Genomic DNA, 24310 nt, shown 5'->3' on the forward strand with positions numbered 1-24310 from the left:
AACTCTGCCCAGCAAAACCAGAACCCAGGCATTAGATTGCTGTTTGGGCACTCGGAAAATATAAAGCCTCTGGTCCATTCAGTATTGTCCTTATAGTTCAAATGCCATTACAGTCCGGAACAGTTTGTACTGTAACCCTTTGTGCCTTTTCCTAGAGTCTCCAGATATCTGAATTTGCCTCCACTCTGCTGCTGGTATAGCGTGACCTTATAAAGACCAGGGCTCTTGTACCTTCAAGGCATCTTGATTAACTGAACACATAACCGTCGTTCCCCTAAAAATTGGTACAGCTGCATGGAGCCCTCCTATATATGCAGCAGTGCAGTGGCATTTAGCAATGCTGCCATTTTAGCATCACTGACTTCCAGTTCAGCCAGGCTCCAAGCTGAGCAGAGCATGGTTGATAGCTGCACAGCTTAGCAGAAAAGCTGCACAAAACACCTGTGAACTGGCATGATCACTCCATAATCACATACCCAAACAATAAATGTGGCTAAAAGCTGTTTCAGTGGCAGCTTTTCCATAAGTATAATCAGATCAAAAATGAAACATTCTGTCTATTCTAGCTCTGTCTAGGTTTTGAACTTTTTGTTTGTTTCTCTTAAGGAAACTCTTATATGTGTAGGGTTGCCAGTTTTTCAAAAATGACCTTGTTTTCCCACCTTTTCCTTCTCCACAGCTGGAAAGGCACCAAAGGTTAATCCCAAGCCATTTTAGGACCATTAATGAGTCCCACGCATTTAGTGCTGGTCCTTTGGTGCCGATTTCCACCATACCAGCTTGTGCCTCCATTTTCAAAGCTTGTCATGTGATATAAGAAAGCTCTATACCTGCTAATTGGGTAAGAGGCACTTTTTCAAGTGGGTGCTCCTTTTTTTTAGCAAGGGGAGAGTAACTGGCCCACCTCACCCCAGCACTATCTGTTCTAGTGGCTGCCTGCTGGTATTCATTTGCATCTTTTTAGATTGTGAGCCCTTTTGGGACAGGGAGCCATTTAGTTATTTGATTTTTCTCTGTAAACCGCTTTGTGAACTTTTAGTTGAAAAGAGGTATATAAATACTGTTAATAATAATAATAATAATAATAATAATAATAATAATATCTTATAGAAATCTCAGGCTTTTGGATGCACCCAACCTGACAACCCTAGTTACAAATCTAGTTTAGTTACAGCCAGTTTAGTAACACAACCTATAGTAACAGAGAAAAGCTTTTATCAAGATCTCATTGTATGTGTAGTGTGCATACAAAGAGAAGCTTCAGTATGATAGTAGTGTCTCTTTTTTCTGTGAGTTGTCAGAGTCAAGCAAAACATTGACAAATGTCTAACATGGTCTGCTATTTTTGCTTTTTTAAAAATAAAATAAAACTAAAGTGGGGGGGGGGCAGGCAGCTGAAATACAGCAACACCAAAGAAGGGGTAGGGTAGCTTTAGCAATTTGCCTTCATCAGGGTTCCAATCCCAATAGCTCCCCCTCCCACTATTTTAATTAGGAAATTTAAAAGCCAATGGAAGCTTTCCCCCAGTTAAAATAGTGTGTGCGTGTGCAATTGGAATCAAAACCACAGCAGGGACAAAGTATTAATGCCCCCCCAACCCCACTGCTGTGGTTTTGACCTACTTTGTCACCCCTCTCGTGTGCTATTTACTAAAAGAATCCTCCAAACTTAAAGGTCCACCTCTGCATCTAGGATCATGTCTTGTTTGGCCTTTAGATTACTTAGGTTTTCAACTTTTCAAGAAACAAAAGCTGCAAAGGGGACTGTCAAATGCAGCACCTCCAGTTTCATTTACTACAGTCAACAAACCATTTTCTTCCTAGGGCATTCAAAAAAGAAAGGACAATCTGCCATTTCCTCTCCTTGCTTCTGTTTGTAATCCCCAATCTTGAAAAGTGGTGATGAGAGACAAAATAGACTCCTTGAGACTCAAGAGCTGGGGCTTTTCGTGCTGCCTCTCTAATCCGGAGAACTGAAGTTCCATTCCTAATTCAAGAACAGGAACATGAAATCCTCCATTTCAGGCTCTGCACGGGGATGTCAGCTGTTTATGCTTCATGAGCACCTAAGCGAGGTCTGCTTATTAGGACTGGTACAGGCTGGCATTTAATGTCTCTGATTGGTTTCTCAAGTAAAGTCAAACCACTGTTGTTTTTCTCTTGCTACTAAACTCGCAAAGGAAGTTCTCTGCGCATTATAATATCTTCTGTCTATTATCGCTAAAAAAACTATATTTTTTTTCCCTCCAGTCTTTGCAGATTTATCTGTGCAATGTCACAAGAAGAGCTCATAAGCCACTTCTTTGCATTTCTTTCATGATCATGCATTTCTTTCATGATCAATTACCAAGATACAGAGAGAAGTTGCTTTACCTGGTTGGCTCATCCAAGCAGCCACAAAAGAAGGAAGCAAGTCCCAGGACAGCAACTACAGCTGATGATCTGAAGTATACCTAAAGAGAAGAGGGCTTCTGCCTTTGTGCCTTGGGACATCCCAGAGCATCCGTCTGACCACTGTTGAAAAAAAGATGTTGAATTAAATGCACCCTTGGTCTGATCTAGCAGAGCTCTTCTCACAGTCTACAGGTTCCTGTAGCAGTAATCAAGCAAGGAAAAAATGCTTGTGTCAATTCCCCCCCCCCCCCAAACACTCTTAGTAGTGGAAGTACATGATGCAAACCATGGGTGAGTGATCAGAATTTAAATGTGGGAAATAAAAGACTAAAATATTTGAGCTTTGATAATCAACAGAGCCTATTACTGAAACTTATTTCATGTCCATTGCTTTTTAACATGTTGAATGAGTACAATTTACAATGAAAATGATCATTTATGTGGACCTTCTGCTGAGCTGTTACTATGTTCCCTAGCTATATCAGTGTACCTATGTTGAATATGTGGTATGAAACACACATACACAGAGCATATGCAAACTGTGATAAATGGTACATTTCATCTAATCTAATCTAATACTTGACTGTTTAATATTTAATACTTGACTATATAATACTTGCCTGAGTTCAGACATTACATAAAACCATGGTATGTACCAGCCATAGTTAGGACTTCAAAACATGGTTTGAGCTTCCAGATGTATATCAGACAAATCAGGGGTTATTGCTGCTTGTATGCTTTTCTTTCACATTTGCTCAGGATTCAGCCTCATAAGGCCGTAAGTTCACTCCCATTACCATGACACAGCACCTCTTGAGACAGAGCAAAAGCTCTCAAATGTGGTTTTTCAATTGTTTGTGAATTCAGACATAGTGCAACACACAGTTAGCATGAGTTGTGGTGAGCAAATCAGATCCTAGTTTGTAGGTCCAAGTCAATTATGGTTCATGGGCACACTTGCGCTCAGATATAAAACAAAACCATGGTTTAACTAAATAAACAATGGTTTCACATTATGTCTAAAACCAACCACTGGTCATTTTTATTGTGTATGGTTTAAGAGCTTTTCATAAACCTCTTTTCTTCAAGAGCTAAATGGAGACCATGCACAAAAGTTACCACAGTAACCAGTAAAAAAATGTTTTGGCAACGTAGGGCCAGTTTGGACAATACTTCATCTGTCTGACTAGCCTCAAGCAATATGAGACATGCCGGCTCATGGAAAACTCATGCTTCTAGCCCTTTCCATGCATCTGAAGGAATTCAGTGTATCTCTGTTAATCATTTTTTGGGGAAGGGAGTGTTGTCCAAACCTATGTTATTGTAGCTTATCAGCACATGTACAAAGACAGTTCAGACAAACTGCTCTCCCACAGGATTAAAGGAAATGGCCCCAGATTCTCCAGGAATTGAGAGGAGTAGCCAGAACATGCATGTTGTGTGAGCATACATCTCTTATTGCATGGGGCCAGTTTGGGGGATAAATTATCATCCAAACCAGCCCTGAAACAAATTAAGCTTTTAAAAGGACAGCTCTCACAATAAATGACTGTTGAGCAGTCTGCTCTCTGGGATTTGATAAGCCAGGAGAAAGCAATAAACTCAGTAATGTCTAGCATTTAGGCCAGATAAGATAAATGTAATTTGTTGGTCTTAAAATGCAAGCACTTAACCAAGATGTGTCAGTAATTATTAATTATTATTAATGAGAATATACTGTCGAAATCAGAGATGAACCATAAATTCAATTAGGCAGGACACTGAAGGACACAGTTTCATAATTGTCCTGAAGTCTACTAATGGTTCAGTCCTACACAGGATAAAAAAAGAGACAGGATTTAATTCAGTGTTCCACACATTGGTGCAATATCATGGATTACGGTGGTTCACCAGTGCAGCAAAGCATCCAGAATGCCAATTTAATGCAGCAATCCAGGGCATTGCCATTGCACCAGCGCAGTCGACTCCATGTTCTGCCATGCTGAGGGGAGTCCAATGGGTACACAATATGAAACAGGCCTGGAACAGTGTGGTTCAATGGTTCAAACACAATGTAGGCACAATCCTAACCAGGTCTACTCAGAAGTAAGTTCTGTTTTGTTCAATGGGGCTTACTGTCAGGAAATTGTGGTTAGGATTGCAGCCTGTTTGCATTTGTTCTTAGCCAAAGCCCTCAGGTGACGGTTCTGATTCTCTGCTACACTTAGGGTACACTTAGGGAGCCTAGCAGCAACTGTTACCCTGCACATGCCTGATCTCATCTGATCTTGGAAGCTAAGCAGGGTCAGGCCTGGTTAGTACTTGGATGGGAGACCGTCTGGGAATACTGGGTGCTGTAGGCTTATACCATAGTCTTTCGAGACTGAACGTTGCCAATCAGTCAGGGAGCCTGAGGGTTGTGTCTCTTCTGATAGGATAAGGACACAATCCTAACCCCTTATGTCAGTGCTTTCCAGTGCCAATGGGACATGTGCTGCATCCTGCAGTTGGGTGTCACTCGCGGAGGCCTCCTCAAAGTAAGGGCCCTTACATTTGTTCCCTTACCTCAGAGCTGCATTGCCCTTATGTCAGTGCTGGAAAGCACTGACATAAGGGGTTAGGATTGCACCCTTAGTCAATTTCATGAAGGATCAGTCTATCAAAGACTGTTTAGTCATGCTAGCTAAATGAACACTCCACAGCCTCTGAACACCACTTGCTGGGGACAAACAGTGGGGCAGCTCATTATCTACTTGCTGTTGCGTGTCCACGGGCATTTGGCTGCTCCACGTCAGAAACTGGAGGCTAGACTTGTAGGACTGCTGTAAGGGAAGTCTCTGCTGCCAGAATGCTAATTCTGCCAGTGGAGAAGACCAATAGAATTGGGCTGCCAGAGAAATTTTTTAATTCCTAAACCATTTTTGGTTCTATCTCCTCTCTCAACACTTACATTCAAATTACCCTTCATTGGTGTGACAGAAACCTTGCTAGGATAATCCTCTCTAATTTGATATTACATGCTTGCCTCTTAAGATACAGTATTGATTAGTTCATGTCATCGTTGGAGTGGACACCTTCTGCCCAGTTCTTGCAGGTTTTCTCAGTTAAACAATGGTATTCCAGTCCTCCAGGAAGTTCAGTTCTTCCTCTTCCTTCCTCTCTCTCCTTGATGCAAGCAAAAGGGCATATTTAACTGCAGACTAAGGCAATCCTAGGAAGCACGTGCTCAGTGCAACTTGGAGCCACTGAAATTCATTCATTCCTCATATTTCTATGTCACATGTTTACTGGATCTCAGGGAGGTGTATGTGGATTGACAGCCCAATCTTATCCTTGGCAAATGGCAGCAGATCCTGGTATTCCTTGCCATAAGTTCAGCACATCACAAAAAGTGTGCTGTCTTTGGGTGTTCTGCAGCTGCTGTCATAAACAGCTGAAGGCTCCTTGCGTCTGCCAGTGGCCCACCCAAGCTGCACCAGAGTGTACTGGAATTGCGGAACATCTGGCAAGGAGGTAGATGTGGTGTCAGCAGTGGCCCCTTTAAGGGTAAGGCCTGGGCATCCAGCAGAGTGTGCAGCACAGCTGCAGCCACTTGAAGGCAATGGGGCCCTCAGGGATATAAGAAGCACCTGAGGCAGGAAGGGTTGGTAGGTTGTAGAAGGAGTGCAGGTTGGATGGACTGACCTTGGACTTTGACTTGGATGCTCTGACTGATTTGACTGACTACCTGGAATCTGACCTTGGACTGACTTGGCTTATTGGCTCTGGACTCTGATTTGGCTACTCTCATTGATCAAACAGGCTGTGGAGAGCTGAGGTGTGCTGCTATACTGGGAAAGACTGCTGCCTTAAGAACTGGGTCCCTGCAGTTTAAACAGGCAAGCTACCCTGGTGGTGGAGTCTAGCAGTGCTGCTGTAGAGAACTGGGGTCATTGTTGGGGAACAAAAGGGGAGCTAATTAGTTTAGAGTGGGCATAAGTTCCCTAAGTGAGGCTTGGAGTGGGAATCTGACAGAACACAGAGCAGGTAAGGTGGCTGCAGAGGCAGGTTGTGGGTGATTCGAGGGAGGACCCAGGCTGTAGAGACAGGAAAGGGATGATCTCAGTGGCAGCAGTGCACACTGAGATCATATATCCCTTTTCTAGCCCAGATCTGCCTCCTGACTCTCATGCCAGCAAAAAAGATGGCATATATCAATGGAGACCCATTGATGGTCAGGTCAATGTGCCATCTGGTTGCCACCCCCATTGATTACAGAGAGCATTCCAGAACATAAGAACAGCCCCACTGGATCAGGCCATAGGCCCATCTAGTCCAGCTTCCTATATCTCACAGCAGCCCACCAAATGCCCCAGGGAGCACACCAGATAACAAGAGACCTCATCCTGGTGCCCTCCCTTGCATCTGGCATTCTGACATAACCCATTTCTAAAATCAGGAGGTTGCGCATACACGCCATGGCTTGTACCCCATAATGGATTTTTCCTCCAGAAACATGTCCAATCCCCTTTTAAAGGCATCCAGGCTAGATGCTGTCACCATATCCTGTGGCAGAAGGTGGGAGCTGTGGAGTGAGTGAGAAGAGGGAGCCAGAAGCAGGCAAGCAGGTACAGTAGCACAGCTGCATAGTGTACACTGGTGGGGGATAGAAATGGGCCACAGATAATTGAGGCTGCAATCCTATACACACTTGCCTAGGCATAAGTCCCATTGAACTCAGTGGGATTTAGTTCTGAGACACACATAGGATTGTACTGTAAAGCACATAAATATTTACTACTGTAAGATAAAGAAGTTTGACTTTTTAGCCAGATTTTCCAATAACTTTTTTTTAGTGTGATATGATTCTGGCTTTCTGACATTAATCTACTTTGTTTCTACTTGTTGCATGGCTGTGTCTATAGATTTAAACCTTAGACACCCACTCTTATTTAAACCTGTCTGTTGTGATCCTTCTTACTGAGACAGAGTTTGGCATTTTAATATGGGAACTGAGGCAAATGCCTAAAGAACAGGTAGGAAAAATTATATATACATACATATACCTCTTAAGTACCTCTTTGAAGTGATTATTACAAGATAGGGAGTTGACTTGCTTTCTCACTGGGAACCAGTTGAAGGTTAAATGTGAGGAGGTTTCTCTAACTCAGAGGTTTTCAATTGCTGTGATGAGGTACACTGGTGTGCTGTGAGGCTGCCTCAGGTGTGCCATGGGATCAGAGAAGGCAGGCAGCAGCTGCGCGCCTGTGTGCTGGGGGGGAGCAGCTGCTTTGAGCCTCCCAGGGCAGGCAGCACAAGCAAGGGAGCAGCTAGGGAAGGGACTGGTCAGGCTGCTTTGCATCCCACGCAGCAGCTGAAGAGTCTGCTTGGAGCTTGCCCCTGCTACTGAGCACGACTCAGGCTGCAACCTGATCCTCACTTTCCTGGGAATAAGCCTCATTGGCTACTATGGGGCTTACTTCTGAGTAGACATGCATAGGGTTGGGCATGAAGGTGGTTTTTGCCTGCCTGTGTGCTGATTGCCCAACCAGAGGAGCCAGGAGGTGGGAGCTGTGGAGTGAGTGAGAAGAGGGAGCCAGAAGCAGGCAAGCAGGTACATAGCGAGAGAGTCTTCTGGGGGCCCCAACCTAAGGACTGGCTGACTGATAAGGGTCCTTGAAAGTCCCTTTCCTTGCCAGTTTGCCTGCAACTCCCCAAAGCGACGCTCTCTGCACTTCGGGGCTTTTAGAGGAAGGGCACTGGGCCACAATCCTATCCACACTTACCTGGGAGTAAGCCCATTGACTATAATGGGGCTTACTTCTGAGCAGGCATGCATAGGATTGGGCTCTGGGGGTGCTATCCCATCCACACTTACCTGGGAGTAAGCCCCATTGACTATAATGGGGCTAACTTCTGAGCAGGCATGCATAGGATTGAGCTTTTGGTTGCACTCTTTTTTTTCCTCAAATACACAAGCAGGCAATTGGCACTTCTCTCTTCTCCCCCACCCCAACCCACCCCCTTCCCAGGCATATCCCCCCCAAATCTCACAATCACAGTTAGCAACTCTCTTACTGTCCTTCCCCTCTTGTCCACACCTTCCAAAGATACAGACTCACTGTATCACATTTTCTCTTTCCCCCAACCCCAGTTTAATCCTGCACTTGTTTCAAGCATGTCTCTTCACTGCCCCTCACCCACTATGTGATCAACCTGCCCTCTCCTTGCCAACACTTTCTGGCACTTTTGATAAGAATTTGAACATAGGATTTTTCCTCCTTTTCAGAAACCACATATACTTCCCTCTCCATGCTTCTTGTCAATTTTTTTGTCTGGTAATGATTTAATTGTATTAATTTTATTTATTCAAGATTAATTGTAATGTAGTAATTTAATGTAAGTAAAAAGCTGGTAGTGTGCCTTGACAATTTTAGTGCCTTGTCAGTGTGCCCTAAGCTGGAAAAGGTTGAAAATGGATGCTCTAACTTGTGCTGAAATTATATTCATACTACCTGGGAGTAAGCCCCATTGATTATAATAGAACTTACTTCTGAGTAGACATAAATAGGCTTGGGCTCCTCTTGTGCAAGCTTGTCTGCTTAGAAGAAAGATTCACTGAGTTTAATGGACTCTACTCAAATGTGTGTATAGGATTGCAGCCTTAGAAAATGTCATTTTGGGAGAAAAATGGTTAACAAGAGATGGAGGAAAAACCAATTGTCATTCTCCAAAATGGCAGTGGACTTTGGAGCATCTCTGCTTTTAATCTTTGGGTAGTTTTGTCTTTTTTTTTATTTTAAAGGTGGTATTTTAGGAAGCACTGGACATTTCATGAAAGGCAAAAACCCATGCTACTTTGATTATCTGAAACATAGTAAATGGGTTAATTTGTATTTTGAAAGCTTTGTGCATTACACTCGGCAGTGGCTAACATTTGAATTCCAGCCATCTTTGCATATCAGCTTTTGAAGCCCTGAGAGCTTTTACCATTTGTTCCGATTAGGTCTGTCTTCAGTAGATAAGTCTCTCAGGTAATTTGAAGCACAGGCTCAAAATGAAGTCCGTTTGATGGTCTGAAGCTAGGAAATGTCTCTTACCCAATTAATTAAATGCTGTTCTTTTTAAATTCCTGCTTGTGTTTCGTTTTATGTGCCATTCTTTCAGATGTGTGAACCCCAATGCACTTACTGCAGAATCTTTTTTCCCCCCTCTGTGCTTGTAAGAAGTTGGTTCTTATGTAAGTAAGTAGCTCTACCTTTTTTTTCTTAAAAAAAAAATTCATGTGCTACAAAAAGGCCTGCTTCCTTTCTCCACATTTTAAAAAATAGGTACACACTCCCAAAAGATCATTTTAACTCTAATATAGAGTTAAATATTAACCCACACTTGTGGGTTGACAAGGTAAATTAGCCTTTTAAGGTTTATTGAAATGTACATTACATTTCCCACCATGCTTTGGATTATTTAAAGCTATGATGCACAGATGAAGTTTTAGAGTCAGACCCTCTCTCTCTGTAACATTTGCATGTTTTAAACATATCTTAAAAATCATTTTCGATTGTGAGCCCTTTGGGGGCAGGGAGCCAATTTCATGTTAAGCACTCTGAAGATTTCTTTGCAGGTTTAACTTCTACCCCTCTCTCCAGTGTCTTTGGCTGGAAGGACAGAATGCCAAAATTTCCTGTTATAAAAGCACTGCATTATTAAAACTCTCACCTTCAGTATGGTTCCTTTATTAACATCTGTGTTTAAGATCATTGGCTCACATCAGTGCTTCAAGCCCACAAAGCCAAGTCAAGGGCTTGGCTTATTCAAGTGTTGCATTTTCTACTTTGAAGAAAGTATTCAGGCTAGGAAGCTTGGTCAGCTGATGTCCTGCCTCTTCTGTGTCATGGCAGTGTTACTCAACTGCCATGTAACAGCAGGAGTAACAGCAGGAGGTGTCCAGTGGTACTCACAGGATTACCACTTGCTGCCTGGCAGTGAGACCAGCATCACAATGTGACAAGCCATGGCAGGAGGCTCGGCTCGCAGAGCTCCAGTGTGTGCTTTTCACATGTTCAGAAAACCTCACCCATTGCCCTGTGCCTCTTACTGGTGTTGCATCTGTCCTCCCAATATGGAAGTAACTATCAGTGACATCATTGCCAATTACTTTGGGTGGTACTTCCAGTAGGTGGATAATGCAAAGTGGTACAGCAGGGGACAAACATTGAGGACTGCTGGGCTAGACTGTTCTACTCCCTTGCAGTTGTCTGAAAGACACATATTTCAGCACAAACTTTTCTGGACTGCAGTCTACTGTGTCAGATGCATATAAGTTGAAATAAATTGTTTTGTTTCTAAGGTGCTACAAGACTTTTACAGTGCAAGGCTATGCATATCCACTCAGAAGTAAGTCCCAGTGAATTCCGTAGGGGTTACTCCCAAGTAACCACCTCTAAGATTGTAGCCTTAGGGCACAATCCTATGCATGTTTACTCAGATGTAAGTAGGATTGTATTCTAAGGGACTTACTCCCAGGAAAGTGTGGATAGGATTGTAGCCTTGGGGTACAATCCTAACCAGTTCTACTCAGAAGTAAGTACCATTGTGTTCAATGGGGCTTATTCTCAGGAAAGTGTGGTTAGGATTGCAGCCACAGTTGTTTTACCAACAGTGAAGTTGTGCTTTTAGCTATCTCTCATAAATTAACATGCAATTTTAATGAGTGCTTATTTTAAAATCTATTTTCTTTCATAGGGCTCACAATGTTTAGGTTTTGTTCAGGGAAAACTGGAAAGGTCTTTCTTCTTTTGTGGCCAGGCATGCAACAATGGACACTTTTGCAAATGTTTTGTGAGTCACTAATTATATTGTCTCTCTTCTAATTAAATGATTTCTGTTCTTGGACCTTTAAAACATCTTTGTTTAACTTTAGCATCAGGATGGGGTTCCTCAGTTAATAATTATATATTGGAAATCTTTAATTAGAAGGGCTGCTCACAGTTAATGACCCATTCCAAGCAGTAATCAACGTGGGAGGCTCTGCCTCTGACTCAGTGACCCTTCTATATTATGCATTACGGAACCTTTCATAGCCAAACAAAGAAAACTTTGCCAGTAAATCTATTACTGCTAAAAGGTTTCATGGTGAGCCGTGTAATGGAACTTGCAATGGAATTGTGATGCTCTTGATGGGATCTTAAGAGTATTTTTGGCATTCCTTCTGGTTTCTTTGGCCTTCTGTCAAGGCAATTAACACTGAAGGACTAATGGGCGAGATTCACCCCAAGATCTACACACTATGAATGCTAGAGGTAAACCAGAGATAAGAGCATTGTCCGTGATTTGATGTTGAGAGGGAACAATTTGGAGGCTCATGGTACAACTAATTACCAACTTGGACATGTCAAAGACATTATTGTAGATTATTTAGGGTTATAAATGCATATTTTTGCATGCTTCTCCTCCTCAATATTCTATTATTGTGTAATTCAGTACTTCCAAAAGTGACCTGTTTCTTTCTCAATACACATTGTCTTTTGCCATCTCCTTACAATACGGAAATGAGTTCATCTGAAGAGGCATACAACCGAAACCATCGTCCATATTTGTTAGATGAATTAAATTTCATGATGTAGCCATTGAAGTTTAGACGCTGAGTTCCTCTTCTACTGAACTCCTTCCAAAAAACAAGTTCCACTGGATTTCAATGCAAGATAGCTGTGGAAGTTAACACACACTGGGGCAGTGGGCATAGGGGTTGCATAACATTGTAAGCCATCTTGGGTGCTCAGATGTATGGTAGAAAGGCAGAATAGAAATCCTTCTAATAAAGTAACTTTGTTCCAACCATCTTAAACGTATCAGGGACATTTTGTGTATTTACTTTATTTGCACTGATAAACCAATTGAAAAGACAACAGGTCACATAAAACAAACATGGGAATGAAACTCCACTTCCAGCATCGGCCTCAGAACATCTCTGAGACATGACTGGAAGTCACAGACGCAAACTGGATGTGACTTCCAGTTGCATCTGGGAGCCTTCTGAGGCTGAGGAAGGTCTGTGGCCCACTCCATGGGCCTTTCCCAACCTCAGAACACCTCCTGGATGTGACCAGAAGCCATAGGTCCTTTGTGGTCCTCTGAGCCAGGGCTTGGCATCTGCGGATACTCAAATTTGCAGATGTTGAGCTCACAGGTAAGGAGGGCCCACTGAATTTCCCAGACCATAGGAAGTGTGAGTTGTTCTCTGCCAGTTGCCTGCGTAACCCATTCATTGGGAGCTCAGAGAGGAGCACCCACATGTTCACCTGAGAGTGCAAAGACTGGAAAGTCCTTGAGCAGATCTCTTCACCCTGCAGACAATACTGTGGGTTTTATTTTTAATAAGAACCTCTGAGGTTCAGGGCTCTCCTGGGAGTGTTTTTCCCCACTGGATGACCCTTCTCTACCTTGTCTCTGTAGCCTGGGATGGTAGCAGTGGATACAAACGACCAAGACTTCCTCCCATCATTCAGCTATTGGTCCAATAAAAGGAAAGCAGGAAGGGGTACATGAGTACTAATCTTTAGGTGCTAACCCCTGCTAATTGGGTAAGAGGCACTTTTTCAAGTGGGTGCTCCTCTTTTTAGCAGGGGGAGAGTAACTGGCCCACCTCAACCCAGCAGTGTCTTTTCTAGTGGCTGTCTGCTGGTGTTCTTTCTTGCATCTTTTTAGATTGTGAGCCCTTTTGGGACAGGGAGCCATTTAGTTATTTGATTTTTCTCTGTAAACCGCTTTGTGAACTTTTAGTTGAAAAGCGGTATATAAATACTGTTAATAATAATAATAATAATAATAATAATAATAATAGGTGCTACTTGCTTTGGTCATCTGTCCTTCTCCCAGGAGTACCTTTTCTTGACACATTACTGCACTACTGTAAGAATGACAAGATAACTCACTCTGCACCTTCAAAAGTGCACCTAAATGAACACTAAATATTAGGATGATGGTGATCAAGGGTGGCACACCTTTAAGACCCGGTGAAGTGGCTACTTTGAGTGGTGGGCCTGGCAGAGGTGGCAACCTGGTAGGTGGCAACCCCTCCTGCGCATGCCTGCTCCTTCACCAATCCACTGTCCATTCTACCAGCCCACCAGTCTAGCTGCTCCACCCACCCTCTCTTCTGTAGCAGCTGGTCTCTGTTCCGGGTGCCAGATGTAGCAGCGCAAGATGCTGCTCTGGGGAGCACCCAAGGCTTTTGAGGGCCTTGGTGCTTGGTGGGAGACACACAAGACTATATCTTGTGGTCTGATGGAGAGTTTTAAAAGCAGAAGCACTATGAGGGTTTGAAAGTTAGATTTTGAGGCAGCAAAGAGTTAGAGCAATGAATACAACAGACAAGTATAGTAGCTAGATGCAGAAGGAAGGCTTGATGCAGAAGAAGAAGCAGTAGAAAAAGTAGTGGGATCCAGCCTTCTCTGCCTTTTATTCCTTCTCCAAACATTACACAACAGGCTGGGGTTTTTCATTCTCTCATCTTGTTTACAATACTAAGCCATGAGTCAATAGTCTGTGTAATAGGGACTTTTCCAAGAGGAAGCTGAGACTAACCACAATCACATTCCTAGATATGATTCTCTACAACATCTTCAAGGCTAGCTACAGAGCTTCAGACCTAGCATGTCACTAAGGCTGCGCCGAGTTTGCTCTTGCGCATGTGCAAAGTGTGCTTTGCTTCACTGCCAACATGCTAAGGCTAGCGCTTCTGTAGATAACCACTACACTCTTTTCATGCACGCTCCTTGCAAAGTGAAAGAGGGGAAGATGGGGCACAGCTTTCCTCCTCCTCCTCCAACAGCACTGCCAAAGATCAGAGTGGTGGAGCTGCAGAAGGAGAAAGCAACAATCACAATCCTGTGCCCAACCGCTTTTGCAATCAGGAAAAGGGCTGCCACCCAGTGGTGTAGCTAAGGGGATGCAGGGGTAGCAATTGTACTAGGCAACAAGCTTTAGGGGGGCAACAAGCTGAGCTTGACACTAGTGGCCAAATTGTGAAAATCTTGGTATGTACAAATAATATCATCATGTTATAAATCATTGGAAAGGTAATTTAATGCAGAACGCAATGAAGCAAACCACATTAGAATATATATATTCTATCAAATTTTATGGCCAATTAACCAGAAAACGAAAACACAACTGCCTTAAAAGAACAAAAAGGATTTCTTTAACTCAAAACTGAACTATGAGACTGATTGTTCTGACAGCCAATGAGATGTTATTATGATATAGCATGGAACCAATAAGATGTTAATATGAGTCATTTCCATGGATCATAATATGGCTACTCCTGCTAATTGGTAAAGAGGCACTTTTTCAAGTGATGCTCTTCTTATATTTAGCAGGGAGAGAATAATTGTCCCTCTTCACTCTAACCAATAAGGGGCACACTTTTGATTTGTTTACTTAATTAAATTTGATTTTGTCATGGAGGGGGGCTACAAAATCTTCCTTGATTCTAGGTAGCAGATTGATGCCTTAGCTATGCCACTAGCAGGGAGGAGGTGGCAGATCAAGTGGTGGTGAGCTGCTAGGGGGAGGAGGTAGGTTTCCCCCCAATTTGCACTTTTAAAAAATCCAGACATGATGTCACTTCTGGTTGTGACATCACTTCCAGGGCATCATTTTGAGCTCCGCCCCAGTCTACACACTCATTAGCTAAGCCACTGCTGCCACCTCCACCATCTTTTTTCCCTTCATGTTCTTTCTTTCTTTCTTCTAAACTAGTCAGGTGAGGACAATGCTGGAAGTGACGTTCCATTCCCAGGATCCTCCCTGCCCAGCCATTTTAGAAGAGGTAGCAGCAAGGGAGGACGTGGTGAAGGCGGTAGTGGCAATTGGGATGAGGTGTGCTGGACTGCATACTAAAAAAAGGAAGTGCGTGCGCGTGGGGGGGGTGAAGTTTGTTGCCCTTTTGGGCGCCCTCTCAGCTTAAGTCAGGCCTGGTGGTGATCAAGGCCCTGCCCGTGGTGTTTGCTTTCAACACGACCACTTCTGCTTGAGTTTGATGACATGTAGAAGCATTTCCAGCATTTCCCATTTCCATGGGATTTTTGTCCCATGGACAAACCCATGGACAAACCCATGGACAAAAAAAACCCTATTTTTAAATTGTTTATTGGATATGATTATATATATGAAGTTACAGAGTATTATTATTATTATTATTATTATTATTATTATTATTATTATTATTATTATTATTATTATGTCATGACTATTACTGAAAATAATTTTGTCATAGGGGTGCCAAAAATGTATACACCCTGGTACCAAATGACCTTGGTATGCCATTGGTTTTCTGTGTGTCTCTAAACATGAAACACATGCAATTTGACAACTCACGTTAGCTGTGAGCCCCACCAGGGAACCGTGACTGGCTGTAGCTCCTTATAGTGTGTATAAAACAAAACAAAGGGTTGTGGTTCAGTGATAGACAACATGTTTTGCATGCCAAAGATCTCAGGTTTAATTCTTAGCATCTGCAGCTCGGGCTACACACACCAAAAAAAAAAATCCTTTCTGAAACCCTGGAGAGCGACTGCTAATCTCAACACTAACTGAGATGGATACTGGGTCCGATTCAGTATAAGGCAGGATGCAGTGTCCGCTATGAACAAATGTCATGCCAAGGAAAGTAAAAATTCTTGGACAGGAGAATTCTCTCCCTCTTCACCCCCTCCCGTCTCCACCAAGGCTCTTCAGTGTTTCCAGTCTAAAACACTATATTTCTTAAATATTTCATGGATGAATAGCATAGCGTGTCCCCTGACATAGCGATGATAATGCTGACTGTGTAATGGCACTCATATCACTGATAAATCACAACCAGTTTAGTTTACAGTTGTATATATGTACATACATATATACAGTTGTATATATGTACCATACAGTTGTGTATGGTAACGTTAGTTATGATACCTCTGCTTAATTTCATTACTTTGATCTACTGTGGCTGTCATCAAGCATTATTAATACTTTACAGCACAATGTAAACCCATTCAGTGTGTCACTGCCTCAGAGGAAAGTCTTTATGATGTTCAATGGCCATCGGATTAGTTCTCTGAAAGTTTTTAAACTTTTCGTGAACAGATTGTTCTCGTTCAGGGAATAAGAGAGCTCTATCTCTCCCCCTCCTCCTTCACTATCTTACCAGCCAGGAAGCAATTAGATTTCTAAGGACAGACACTAGAAGAAAGCTCTAAGGATTGTGTTACTGCTTCTTCCGACACTGAAGAGAATCTGGGGACCATTTCAGAGATTACATGGCAGCAAACCTTACTTTGCCGGAATGTGTGCTCTACAAGGAACTGCAGCTTCTCCTGGCTCTCTGCTGAGCCTAAATTGAAACACATGTTTCCAAATATCTCTTTGTGTCCTTCATATGTTACATATTCATCAAAATACGGCATCTACAAAATGACCTTAACTGGTTGATTACTAGAGCCAGTACTGGTACCAGGTTACTGGACGTCCTACATTAGGCCCCACATGGCACCTCCCACCCGCTCTCCACATTGGGGGCTACTACTGCCATTGGTACTGAGAGTTTAGAGCAGGGGTGGGCAACTTACGGCCCTCATCTGGCCCATCACCGGAAACCATCCAGCCCATAGTCCCAAAAAGTTATATCCACCTGGCCCGCGGTGGTCCTAAAAAGCATTCATTTGTAATTCTACCTCTATAAGGCTTACAGTGTAAGGAGGCCAAGTGCAGAAGCTTCCTTTGAGAGTCATTCTCTCTCTGAACATGGGTATCTCTACACAACGCCTATCTCTTTTTTTCTTAGCTCTCTGGCCTAATTGGGAAGTTCCAAAAAAAGCATGTGCATTCTTACTATTGCTGGACCTGGTCCATATGCTGAAGAAGGTTGCTGATCCCTAGTTTAATGGCCTAGCCATTTGGGCCCCCCAATAGGTATGGGCTCTGGGACAGTGCCCAACCTGGCCAACCCCTGACTAGGGACAGGTACTCTGGGACAGGTACTCTGAGGGGTATTACCTAATACTCTGTTAGAACAAAGCAAAGTGATTGCACTGTAAGTTTAGACCTTTTTTTTAAAGGTCTTTTTTTTTTTTTTAAAGAAGCTATAAAAATAAAGGGTGATGTAAAAAGAAAAAAAGGGGGGGGGGAATAAGATCCTGATGGTTTAGAAGCATATTTTTCAAAAATTGGAAAAGGGGTTTTGCTGTGATTTGTAATCTGATCAAGTATCTTCTTATTTCTTCCAAATGGAAAGAGAATGATTTCAGCAACAACCATAATCCTTAACATTTGTAAAGTGTTTTGTTAGTGTGCCAAGCACTTCTGTATTATCTTGGTGGAATCCTTACAGTAACCTTGTGAAGTCAGGACTGTTGTCTCCACGCTGCAGCTGATGCTACATGTGAGCAGCCTGTCTAAGGTCACCTAGTGAGAAGTCTTGGCAGAGCTGAGTCAAACTAGAGATGCCTTGATTCACTGCTCAGCCCAGAGGCAGCACAGCATGGATCACTGCTCCACAATGACACTGTGACTGCTGCCTTGGCCGTGGTGCTGTAGAAAAGTTCTTTACCTTCTTTCTTGCATGGTTTTGTGAAGCCTGGGAGACTTAGGATTTTATTAAAGGGGTGGCACACACTCTCTGTAAATGAAGCTAGAAGCCCTGCATGTTCAGCCTTAAAGAAACTGCATGGGTACCACACTTGGGCACACTTGGGTGAAGTGCACCCCAACCCACTGCCCCTAGGCCCCTCACAATCTGCTTCTGATACAATCTGCTTCACCTTATCTCATGGTAAGGTAAGGTGATAAGATAAGGTAAGCCGGCAGTGGTTCCACCTCTTAGTCACAGCATGACCATAAAGTGCAGGCTATTTAACGCAGGTACTCTGATTGTATAAGCCATAAACCATGACATCCATTGTTGTGGGCACAACATGCATTGAATTAGAACACTGTACATGGAATTGCTGCTAAGAGGTTGTCTGGAACCCTGAATAATAATGTGAGTACTGGGGAGAGAGGATGGCAAAAAAAAAAAAATCAGCTGGAAAGGTGAAATCTAAGTGTTACCTGCCAGAGTGTAATGCCACCATGATTCCATTCAACAGTGTGAGAGCAACTTCGGGATTACTGAATTCCTAGTGTTGGGTGTATGGGGTGTTCAGGGAGGTGTAGTACCTCTGGTATAGGGGCATGTCATCCTTTTAGGGCAGCTCATCTGCCTTTGGTCCCCACCTGTCTCTCAGCTCTCACCTGTCGCTCCCAGTAGCTGTAGCATGCGCAGCGGCCCTGGGCAACAGCTTCGTCAGGCTGGCCAAACCAGGTTGAGGGTAGCTGTTGGCTCATTGACCTTCAGTGAGATTGGAACTTGTCTATCCCAAGCATGTGAAGACAGACTCCAGCGGATTGAGCGGATGAGACCTACTAGAATAGGACCAACGGTCATGAAGGCGGTTTCTGCAAGCGATGTGGTACGCTAAGAGCACTGTTACATGAAAATCCGCTTTTTCCTTAGTTGTGATTTTATATCTGGTTGCAGGCCAAACTTCTCACAGGCCAAAAGTTCCAAAAACTCTGGTCAAGCTACAAGCTCATGGATTACACAACCTCCACTTCCATGTGGTCACTGTATTGTTTTAACCCAATCACTGTTTATGCAAAAGTGTCTCCTAATCCAATCACTGTTTATGCAAACGCATTAAACTTCTCACACAGGCCAAATTCAGGTCAAGTCACAAGCTGCACAACCTCCACCTCTCTAGGAAGAAGTCTGACATAGTAAATCATTGTCTGAGTGTCTCCTTTTCATGGTATTGTTTTAACTCAATCACCGTTTAAGTACTCTATGGAAATCTGATCTGCCTTCCTGGGTTAAGTTCCCCCAGCTAGGAAGATTTTGCTGATAATCCTTTCAATGTTTTACATATTCCAAGTACCCCAGTGTGTGGTAGTAAGCAAGCACATCCAGGTCAGCTCCAGGTCACATCCAGGTCAGTTCCAGGTCAGCAAAAACCCTTTTTAAGAGAGGGCTTCTGCCCACATGTTCTCTCTCTCTCTCTCTCTCTCTCTCTCCAAGGACACAACACATCTGTGTTGTGAGGGTCCTCCATAGGACTCTCCCCCCATCCAACTACTCTACAAGTCAGGTAACTATCTCGCACCTGAAACTCTTTCCCTTCTCCCCCCCCTTTTCTCCCCATCTTTAGTTAGCAACTGGGTTTGGCAGACCAGGGACCCCTAAAATCCTTCCCTACAACCATTCCCTTTCTAATTTCTTCGGATGCATCAAATACACTTCACATGCTACCACCATAAAGCTAGGTACACTAGATGCAAGTACTAGGAACCAAGAAACATATACTTACCGTTTTTCATGTGCATTATGTTTACCTGTGTGTTTTTGTAATAATAATAATAATAATAATAATAATAATAATAATAATAATAACAGTATTTATATACCGCTTTTCAACTAAATGTTCACAAAGCGGTTTACAGAGAAAAATCAAATAACTAAATGGCTCCCTGTGCCAAAAGGGCTCACAATCTAAAAATATAATCTTTGATTAAAAGTTATCTTTCTCTCAGTCTCCTCCTTAAGCTAAAAGGGAATTTCTCTGCATTATGCCATCTTGTTATCCAGCCTAGACTCCCTGATCAACCACTGCACCCAGCCCATCTCCAACCGTCTCGACTTTTGTCCTGCCATTGGAGCAAGATGGAATCTGGGAAGAGAGAGTGAGGCTGACTATGCACTCACTTTAATCTCACTTTAATCCAATTCACACGCAAGTCTTGACATCCCAGATGTTACCCCTTGGAGCTGGGGGATAAGAATAGGCCCTCAGTTTGGCTGTACTTGTCGTAAGAGGCGACTAAACAACCACCGGGTAGTTGAGACTCAATAGCCTGGGAAGGCAGCTCATCTGAGAGAAGAAAAACTCTGATCCCAAACCTCCACTGCCCTGTGGCTACATCCAGTTATGCAAAAGGCTTCAGGAGTCAACCTTGAAGCAAAATCCAGAGCCAGAGTCCCTGAGGCAGTTCATGGCTGAACACAGTCACGTTCTGGAAACTCCTGCGACACCACTAGAAGCAACCGTATTGGCTTCTGCCTTTCCATTGGACCATTTCAGCGAGGAGAGGAGGGATTTGCTGCATGGGAAACAGTCTATCCTCCATATCTACTTTACCCAGGCTTCACGCTCTGGAGAGCACATTCTGTTCCAGAACCACCATTCAGAACCAACCACTCGAAACCATAGTCTTCTGAGACTGAAGGATGCCAATGCTGTGAGTGTTGGAAGAAAATTTTATTCTATGTTACTTACCAGGCCTTGAGTTAATCTAGGCCTCTGATTGGGTAAAAGTCACTTGTAAACATAAACTAAGCTCCTGATTGGTTGACCTTCCTATTGCTACCTTAGGAGAGCAGAAGGAAAAGGAGAACGGACTGATTGAAAACAGTTCTTTTCAGGTCCTCCTCAGCTCAGCCCTTAGTGCAGGGTGCAAAGGGCTAGCGTGCTGTGTGCAAACTCAGGGGACCATGTGCAAACTTGGCTATAAAAGGAAGCTGCACAGAGCTCCCAGGGTTCTCTGGGTCAGTGAGCTCTTCTCTGCTCAAAGTGTGTCTTCAGCTTACAACCCAGGATTCCAGGCTCCTTCGTGACCATCAGAGCAGGAGTCAGCTCAACCATCAGCTGCTTTCCCTTGGTAATGGCATTTGCCTGACCTCTGGAGCAGTGGTTCTCACACATTTAGCACTGGGACCCACTTTCTAGAATGAAAATCTGTCAGGACCCACCGGAAGTGATGTCATGACCGGAAGTGACATCATCAAGCAGGAAAATTAACAATCCTAGGCTGCAAGCCAACCCACACTTACCCAGGGGTAAGTCCCATTTACTATAATTGTTTAAAAGATCTACGTAGTAACTTCTTAAAAGTACAGATCTGTAACATTTTCCCAAATACGGTCATTTATGATGGTAGCATCAAGTCTGATAGATTAAAAATAAAATATTGAAATGAATGGGGACCCACCTGAAATTGGCTCGCAAGCCACCTAGTTGGTCCCAACCCACAGTTTGAGAAACATTGCTCTGGAGCAGGGATGCTCAAACCCCAGGCCTGGGGCCACTTGTTGCCCTCGAGGACTCCCAATCCGGCCCTCAGGGAGCCCCCAGTCTCCAATGAGCCCCTGGAGTCTTGCTGGAACCTGCGCTGGCCTGATGCAACTGCTCTCAGTCAACTGTTCTACCTCTTGTGTGAGCTGTGGGACGAGGGCTCCCTCCACTGCTTGCTGTTTCATATCTGTGATGCAGCAGTGGCAGCAAAGGAAAGGCTGGCCTTGCTTTGTGCAAGGCCTTGAGCTATTGCAAGACCTTCATTCATTCATATAAGTTCCATCTCTAATATATTCATTTATGTAAATTTAGTCAAATTTGAAATGTAAATTAATTCTTTCCCCCCCCCCCCCGGCCTCCGTCACAGTGTCAGAGAGATGATATGGCCCTCCTGCCAAAAAGTTTGGACACCCCTGCTCTGGAGGGTGGAAACAGATTAGACTAGGGTGCCCAAACCCTGGCCAGGTGCCATTTGTGGCCCTTGGGGACTCCCAATCCAGTCCATGGGGAGCCCCCAGTCTCCAATGAGCCTCTGGATTGCCGGAGACTTGCTGGAGCCCACACTGGCCCAACGCAACTGTTCTCAGTGGAAGGGCCAACTGTTTGATCTCTCGTGCTAGCTGCAGGCCAAGTTTTCTCTCTGCTGCTTGCTGTCTGAAGTTAACCCTAACCCTTTTAAAGGCCTTGAGCTATTGCAAGACCTTCATTCATTCATATAAGTTCCATCTCTAATATATTCATTTATGTAAATTTAGTCAAATTTTAAATGTAAATTCTTTTTTTTCTGGCCCCCCCCCCCCGACACAGTGTCTGAGAGATGATGTGGCCCTCCTGCCAAAAACTTTGGGCACCCCTGGATTAGAACAAAGGGAAAGGTTTTGCTGGGAGGAAGTATCTTTACCTATTTGTTTTGCTTGTTGATCTGTATTGTTTATGATCAGCTTTACAATTTAAGTAAAACTGTTTGAAATTTAGGTGGTATCTGTGTACTTGTTGTCATTCTTGGGTACTGCCAAGGGCCGGTCAGAATTGCTGCTGGGGCTGGCGTTACCCCTGCTAACTGAGTAAGAGGCACTTTTTCAAGTGGGTGCTCCTTTTTTTAGCAGGGGGAGAGTAACTGGCCCACCTCACCCCAGCACTGTCTGTTCTAGTGGCTGTCTGCTGGTATTCATTTGCATCTTTTTAGATTGTGAGCCCTTTTGGGACAGGGAGCCATTTAGTTATTTGATTTTTCTCTGTAAACCGCTTTGTGAACTTTGAGTTGAAAAGCGGTATATAAATACTGTTAATAATAATAATAATAATAATAATAATAATAATAATAATAATAATAATAATAATAATATTTTGACAATACTAGTAATAAATGAAATTATTCAATTTCATACTTCTATAAATTGCATGCCAACTTTTGGTTTACTGAAATCAGGCAACTGACTCATAGGCTCAAATTAGATATGATGTTAACCATGTTGTTTGGCCCTGTGCGTGTGTGTATTCAGTGGCTCCTGTATGTTCAGTGGCTTCCCCAGTCCTCCTAATAACTTATAAGGCAGTGTTATTCAAACTGTGAGTCGCGGCTCCCTGGGGAGGTACCATGAATGCACAGGGGAGGAGCAGGATGTCCTCTCACAATGATACAGTCACACCACCTTTCCTGGGCAGATCGTGAGCCCTTCTGTCTTCTGCGCTTTTAATTTAAAGTAGAAGAAACGGGGGTTGCTCGGCTGCTCCCTCCGAGAGGGACTGCAAGAGTGGTTGCTTCGGCCCGCCCTCTTCTCCCTCCTCTCTGAGGCTGCTGCCTTCTGTGTTCGCTGCATTGATCCTTGTCTAGTTGGTTCCTAGTTCCCAGCCAGAACTAGTTCCCTAGTTCTCATCAAAGTGAAATCTCTCTTTTCAAGCCCCTCCCTCTTCCACTCCCCCCTTTCGATCTCCAAACCTTCCCGCTTTCCTCCCCCTCCCCAAATAAAACGCTTCCTATTTTACCAGTCCCCAGGGCTCTTAAAGTTGTTTCCATGCAGCTGGCAAAGGGGGAGGGGAGAGACAAGCACACACTTTACTTGGCCAGGAGCAGGAAAAGGGTACTGTTTTTAAAGTGATTTATTAATCTTGTTGTTTGACTGAAGAGGCTGTATTTTTAAAGTCATGAATCTTGCTATTTGAAGGGAATACTTATCAGTCATTGATGAAGTGATTGCCAGCCCAATCCTATTCACACTTTCCTAAGAGTAAGCCCCATTGTCTGTAATGGGACTTACTTCTGCGTAGACTTTCATAGGATTGAGCTGTGCATCTCCTAGTATAGGAGACAAATCAGCCTCCTAACCAAACCCTTATCAGCTCTGATATATTTTCATGGTCTATTTTTATTTTCCCCACCAGTTGCTGGAAAAATTTAATGTAATTTAATTAATAAAGGGTTCAATCCTATCCAAGGAGAATGGGAGAAATGACTTGTTGGATTGGGGTCCACAAGGGTGCGTGTGTGTAATGTTGGTCAGACTGGCTGTTCACCAAGTTCATTTGATAAAACAATTCTGTTGGTATGCTTACAAAGTTTAAAAAAATGAGTCCTCCTGGACCAGACAAAATCTACCTACTCCAGCATCCTGTCTCCAACAGTGATCAGCAGCTGATCATTCATAAAGCATGTATATTGCTGTGTATTATTAATATATTTTTAAGATGTGCATTTAATTAATGATATTATTAATATAATTAATATTAATTTAGTTAATATTTCTGGCCACTTCCTATTTAACGATGTCACTTCTAACCCCCAGGAATATGATGGGGAGTCATGGCCAACAGCC

At 43.4% G+C, this 24310-nt stretch overlaps 1 pseudogene; it reads left to right on the plus strand.

Moving 5' to 3' along the window:
• The first annotated feature begins 4615 nt into the window (after positions 1–4615).
• Positions 4616–4736, plus strand: LOC136642405 (5S ribosomal RNA; annotated as a pseudogene).
• Positions 4737–24310: the final 19574 nt, after the last annotated feature.

Source organism: Tiliqua scincoides, chromosome 2 (assembly GCF_035046505.1).
Source record: "Tiliqua scincoides isolate rTilSci1 chromosome 2, rTilSci1.hap2, whole genome shotgun sequence".
Lineage (NCBI taxonomy): Eukaryota > Metazoa > Chordata > Lepidosauria > Squamata > Scincidae > Tiliqua > Tiliqua scincoides.